This window comes from Paramisgurnus dabryanus, chromosome 13 (genome assembly GCF_030506205.2).
Source record: "Paramisgurnus dabryanus chromosome 13, PD_genome_1.1, whole genome shotgun sequence".
Lineage (NCBI taxonomy): Eukaryota > Metazoa > Chordata > Actinopteri > Cypriniformes > Cobitidae > Paramisgurnus > Paramisgurnus dabryanus.
This window is the reverse complement of record NC_133349.1, coordinates 36,041,514-36,048,051: the sequence shown is the minus strand read 5'-3', so window position 1 is coordinate 36,048,051 and position 6,538 is coordinate 36,041,514. Positions and strand designations below refer to the sequence as shown.

Sequence of the window (6,538 nt, the reverse complement as noted above, 5' to 3'; positions counted from 1 at the left end):
GCTGATGTTGATCCTGGACCATCATAATAATTTCTGTTTAAATTCGCTGATGTTGATCCTGGACCATCATAATCATTTCTGTGTAAATTCGCTGATGTTGATCCTGGACCATCATAATCATTTCTTTTTAAATTCGCTAATGTTGATCCTGGACCACCATCATAATAATTTCTGTTGAAATTCGCTGATGTTGATCCTGGACCATCATAATAATTTCTGTTTAAATTCGCTTATGTTGATCCTGAACCATCATAATAATTTCTGTGTAAATTCGCTGATGTTGATCCTGGACCATCATAATAATTTCTGTTTAAATTCGCTTATGTTGATCCTGGACCATCATAATCATTTCTGTGTAAATTCGCTTATGTTGATCCTGGACCATCATAATAATTTCTGTGTAAATTCGGTGATGTTGATCCTGGACCATTATAATAATATCTGTTTAAATTCGCTAATGTTGATCCTGGACCATCATAATCATTTCTGTTTAAATTCGCTAATGTTGATTCTGGACCATCATAATAATAAAAAACAGGATACGAGCAATACAAGCATATGTTGTGTTTTGGTGCTGGTATGCTGGTGACCACCAGCTAACCCGCACAAAACCAGCATGGACCAGCATGGGAATGATGCTGGTCTATGCAGTTTTTTTAGCAGAGAATACAATGTTGTGGTCCAAACTGATTGACAAGGTACTATTTTTTTTGTATGTGCATTTCAGCTGTCTTCCATGATGGAGGAGTTTATCAAAAAGACTGTAGAAAATGAGGAGAGGAGAAAAATAAGACTGAGAAACATACAACTCAAAGTGCATGTTCTAAAACCAGATGACCCAGAAGAGAACCTTATCAAAGAATGCATTAACAAAGAACACAAACAAACATTCAGGACCACAAATTGTTCTAGTTTACAAGACCAAAAAAGAGGATATAATATTTTCCGTTGCAGAAGATCTGGAAACGTTTTTGAAAGAAGTCACAGAACTGTGGGATGTAAAGCATACATTTCATTTAAAATAAGACATGATTGGAAAGGACACAAAATTGTTGTGCAGAGAATATTTAACCAACACAATGGGCATGATATTTCTGAAGAAGATGGTCATTTTCACCAAATTAACCCTCAGTTAGTGGAGCAGATTAAGAAGTGGATCACATTAGGGGTAAAACCAGATGTCATCCTTCTTCAAGCTAATGAGTGGTCAAAAGCCAAAGGAGCAGCTAATTATCATTCCAGAGAATACTTTGTTACACCAGAAGACATACATAATATCCGTACTAGCATGCTTCGAGGGAAACACCTAGATAAAGATGATTGTAAGAGTACAGACAAGCTATTAACTGGTCCTTTCAAAGATGATGTCATATTTTATCAGCCACTGGGTAAGGATCAGGACCTTATTATTGTTCTCCAGACTGAGTTCATGAGAAAAGACTTACAAGACTATGGGAGTAACATTTTGTTTTTTGATGCTACACACTGTGTGAATCAATATTCCTTTCCACTCTATACATTGCTTGTGAGAGATGACCATGGTCATGGTGTTCCTGTTGCATACATAATAACGAGCAGGGAGACCCAAGAAACCCTTAAGCTTGCACTTCAGAGGCTACGACCTGTGTTCCCTAAGCCGCCAAGGTAATTTATTAAGTCATCAATTGCCGCTTCTTAAGTTATTTTATATCAGCAGTGTTAAACAAGGTAACCTAATTTTCTTTTTTTTTATTGAAGGTGCTTCATGGTTGACAAAGACATGAGTGAAATTAATGCTTTGAATGAAGTTTTCCCTGAATCTGATGTTCTTCTCTGCTGGTACCATGTACTTCAGGTAATTGAAATTTTGTAATCAGAAAATGTTCGTTTTACTTTCACAGTCATTTTACAGTCATTTAAAGAAGGGTCAATACATAAATAAATCAAAATACTTGCATAAAACATTACGTTGTCATTTACAGGCTGTCGTTCGGTGGTTGATGAAGACCGAATCTGGTGTTACTGGGCCACACTTCTCAAATACCCGGAGAGAAATTCTAGATTTCTTTAAAAAAATGAAAGCTTGTGCAACGGTATTTATATTCAAATTGATGAATTATGTAGATATACACAATTTTGGTTTTATTAGAATTTTATTAGTTTATGCACTTTTCATTATTATTTGTGCACGTTTCAGCAATAACAACATACAGTAAACAAAAAACTTTCGTGGAACAAACGTAACCTTCGGTAAACCCTGCAAAGAATAAAATGAATAAAATAGTCCTTTTAGAGTAGTTTATTTCTGATAACAGCATAAGCAAAATGATAAGCAAAATAAACAAAACATAGATTGCCTTAGTTCAAATCATAGATAAAGCATATCAAAAACCACTATAATCTAACCCTACTGTGTAAATGTTTACTATATAATGTATACAATCCAAACCTCCCATCAAATAGCGGTAATCAATGATCACAGTCTTCCCTCGTCTTTAGGAAACCAAAACATTTGTTATTTTCGCAAGATATTTGTTCAAAAGTTCAGTTTTGCAACAAGTTAGACCAGCAAACAAACAGAGACTGGAAATTAAGTTCCACTCAGACACGTAATTGCGTCACGTGCGTCTGATGAAACCAATCTATAGAGTAGGGGAGAGCAGGGGCGAAAGTACAATTTTTCAGAAAATTTTATTTTTAAAAATAAATTTATAGACAGAGATATATTTTTGCTGTGGCCAGTATATCACAAGTGTGGTCTATCAATACCAGGTGGAATTTTGAACACATGTAAAACGACTTCAGTATAATTTCACTTTGAACAGAAGTAGTGAATTGTTACTTTTGACCCTGACAGCAGCGACGAAAGTAACACACAGGTGGGTCAAAGTAACACAGAAAAGCAAGAAAGATTTTTGTTTTTAGTAAATATACATGACTATGACCTTGTTAATATGTAACTGCAAACATATTTTGTTGTTTATCTTTGAAAAAAATAATTAAATTTCATTTTAAATTTCAGTTATATCAAATGTTTCAAAAGCAACCTAACAGTACAAACTTGAATTGTTGAGAATAAAAAAAAGTAAACAGTATGAACACTATGAAAATGAAATTAAATCAAATTAGAATAATATAAACTTTATAAACATAATGCAACAGCATTAAAGGAAAACACCACCGTTTTTCAATATTTTACTATGTTCTTAACTCAACTTAGACAAATTAATACATACCAATCTTTTTTGAATGTGTGCTTTTAATCTTTGTACAGGGCCCTGTGAATGTGTTAGCATTTAGCCTAGCCCCATTCATTACTATGGCTCCAAACAGGGATGAATTTAGAAGCCGCCAAATACTTCCATCTTTTCGATATTTAAAGACCGTTACATGTGTAGTTATACGAGTAAGTATGGTGGCACAAAATAAAACGTTTGTTTGGAGCCATAGGAATGAATGGGGCTAGGCTAAATGCTAACATATTCAAGAAACGTTGTACAAAGATTAAAAGTGCACACATTGAAAAAGATAAGTATGTATTAATTCATCCAAGTTAAGGTAGGAACATAGTAAAATATTGAAAAACGGTGGTGTTTTCCTTTAACAGCGGAACAAAAGTTACAAGTGTTATTGTGTCTCGACATGAACTCCTGACATTTAAACACGATTAACTTTTTTTAAACTCGGAAAAGGCAAACTTCAGGATGTGTTAGAGCACTAAATAACCAGTAGATTTATCAGTTATGTGACATATGAAATCAGAAACACAATGTGTTATAAATGTGCGCAAAACAGTGATGAAATAACTCAATATTTTTCAGCTCCGTCAAGTGTTGTGTGCTAAAGATGCTGTCATAGTTTGGAATGCAAATGTTATCCGGGCTCTAAGAAAATCACTTTGTTACTTTCATCCCGCGTTACTTTCATCCCAGTTCCCCCCTATATATACTTCATGACAGTTCAAAAGGTCATACAAAACAGTAGAGAGATATGGGGAAAAATAGTGTTGCTGTTAATATTAAGTGTTTGTTTGCTTGTAGACACAATATGTTTTCTTTCATTGCAGAAGACTGACTTTGAAAGGGTTGCAAAAAAATTTCTTAGCAACTTTTCTCACTACCAAGAGGTTTGCAAGTACTTCCAGAGGTACTGGGAACCAATAAGTCAAAGATGGGCTGATTTTGGTCGTTGTTATAACCATGGGAATTCAGAGACCAACAATTTAATAGAAAGGTAATTTTGATCAGCAAATGCTTAAGTTAAAATATTTGAGTAACACTTTACAATAAGGTTGTATTAGTAAACATTAGTAAATGCAACAACTAACATGAACAAACAATGAACAATAAAGTTTTTAGGCATGTATTAATTTATTAATGTTAGTTAATGTCAATAAAGATATTCATATTACCGGTAGTTCATAATCCATTAACTAATGTTTAATTTTTAATAATACACGTATATTAGTAAATGCTAATATTAAAATGAACGAAGATTATTAAATGCTGTAGAAGTATTGTTTATTGATAGTTCATGTTAGCTAATGCATTAATTAACACATACAACCTTATTGTAAAGTGTTACCAATATTTTTTTACAATTCTGCAGACAACAAAATAAAATTGTATTCAGTTGGTACCCTATAGGAAGCTGCATAATAAAATAAATAACATTGAATATAATTAAAGGTGCAGTGTGTAATTTTTAGAAGGATCTCTTGACAGAAATGAAAAATAATATCCAAAACTATATTATCAGGGGTGCATAAAGACCTTTCATAATGAACCGTTATGTTTTTATTACCACAGAATGAGACATTTTTATCTACATACCGAGGGTCCCCTTAACATGGAAGTCGCCATTTTGTGCCACCATGTTTCTACAGAAGCCCTTAATGGACAAACTTTTTTACCAAGTTGTCTCCGAAGATGACATGTTTGTACAGTGGTTGCTACCATAGCATCTCTATGCGTTTCAAAAGCGAGGGGTGAGCAGTGAGTGGAGCCATTGGTTGCAATTCGCAAACGCACCACTAGATAGCGCAATAATTTACACACTGCACCTTTAATAGGAAATATATAGTTTACTTTTATTCAGCTATTAGTGACCCATGTAATCTTGTGGTTGTTTTCACATCTGTTAAAAGTATCTTACCTTCCTGTTTAAGGGATTTTTGTCTATTCTTTCTTACTAAAGTCTTCCAGTTCTGTAAGATTCCTGCGCCATCTTGCACTCATTGTTCATTTGAGGTCTATTCACAGATTTTTTATGATGTATAGGTCAGAAGACTGTGAGGGACATGACAAAACCTTCAGCTTGTGCCTCTTGAGGTAGTCCATCATGGATTTTGAGTTGTGTTTAGGATCATTATCCATTTCTAGAAGCTCTCCTTTTTTTAACTTCCGCTTTTTTAAAGATGATGTTATGTTTGCTTCAAGAATTTGTTAGAATTTAATTGAATCCATTCTTCTCTCAACACGTGAAATGTTCCCTGTGCCATTGGCTTGCAATAAAACCCAAAAGCATGAGAAATACCCCCATGCTTTACAGTTGGACAGGTGTTCTTTTCAGTAAAGTCTGTGCCATTAGTTTTCCAAACATACCTTTACTCGTGGCAAAAAAGTGCTATTTTCACCTTATCGTTCCACAGGACCTTTATCAAAAATGCATCATGCATTTGGACGCTGATTTTTGATGTGAGGGCGCAGAAGACATTTTTTTCTGATGACCCTTCCATGAAGGCCATTTTTGCGCAGGTGTCGCTGCACAGTTTAACAGTGCACCACAACTCCGGAGTCTGACCAATGTTTTGTAGGTCTTTTGCAGTCTAAACAAGGTTCTGACTTGCTTTTCTAGCAATCAAAGCAGTTCCTTCTAATATTTTTCTCAGGCTTCCAGACCTTATCTTAACCACACTATTTCTGTTAACTGCTATTTCTTAATTACAATCCAAACTGAGGAATTTGGTACCTGAAAAGCTTTGCAATCTTCTTACAGACTTCCTTTTCTTTGTTGGCGTCAATCATTTTCATATACAGAGTGCCAGGCAACTGCTTAGAGGAACTGATTCTTGGGACTGGATTAGAGAAGCCTGTCTATTAATAAATTTAAAATTTGCATTGCCTGGCCTTTCCTAATAATGACTGTGATCAAGCCATGACCCTTTTGGGCCAAATAAGGTCTGATACCTTGGTCAAAGTTTTTTGAGAGCTCAAATCTCATGGGGTTCCCATTCTTTTGCAGGGTGCTGTTTTACTTTTTCACCCTAAAATCCCAGAAAACTACAAGAATAGACTAATATTGCTAATATTATACTACAGTGTTCTTCAACCCTGGTCCTGGAGGACCCCCTTCCAGAAAGTTTTAGATGTAGTCTTACTTAAAACACCTGAACCAACTCATCAGCCTCCTTCCAGAATGTCTCCCTAACAAGCTGGTAAGTTAAAACAGGTGTGTTGATTAAGGAGAGATCTTAAACATTCTGGAAGGGGGTCCTCCAGGACCAGGGTTGAAGAACACCGTTATACTATATTGACTAATATTGAGTGTTTAATGTTTA

General features: G+C 34.9%; 1 long non-coding RNA gene across 1 annotated transcript; it reads left to right on the top strand.

The window, feature by feature from the left end:
* The first annotated feature begins 1,262 nt into the window (after positions 1-1,262).
* LOC135720969 (uncharacterized) lies at positions 1,263-4,153 on the top strand. Its single transcript, XR_010521382.1, has 4 exons — positions 1,263-1,644; positions 1,738-1,834; positions 1,962-2,072; positions 4,046-4,153. It is a non-coding gene; the product is annotated as an uncharacterized lncRNA (long non-coding RNA).
* Positions 4,154-6,538: the final 2,385 nt, after the last annotated feature.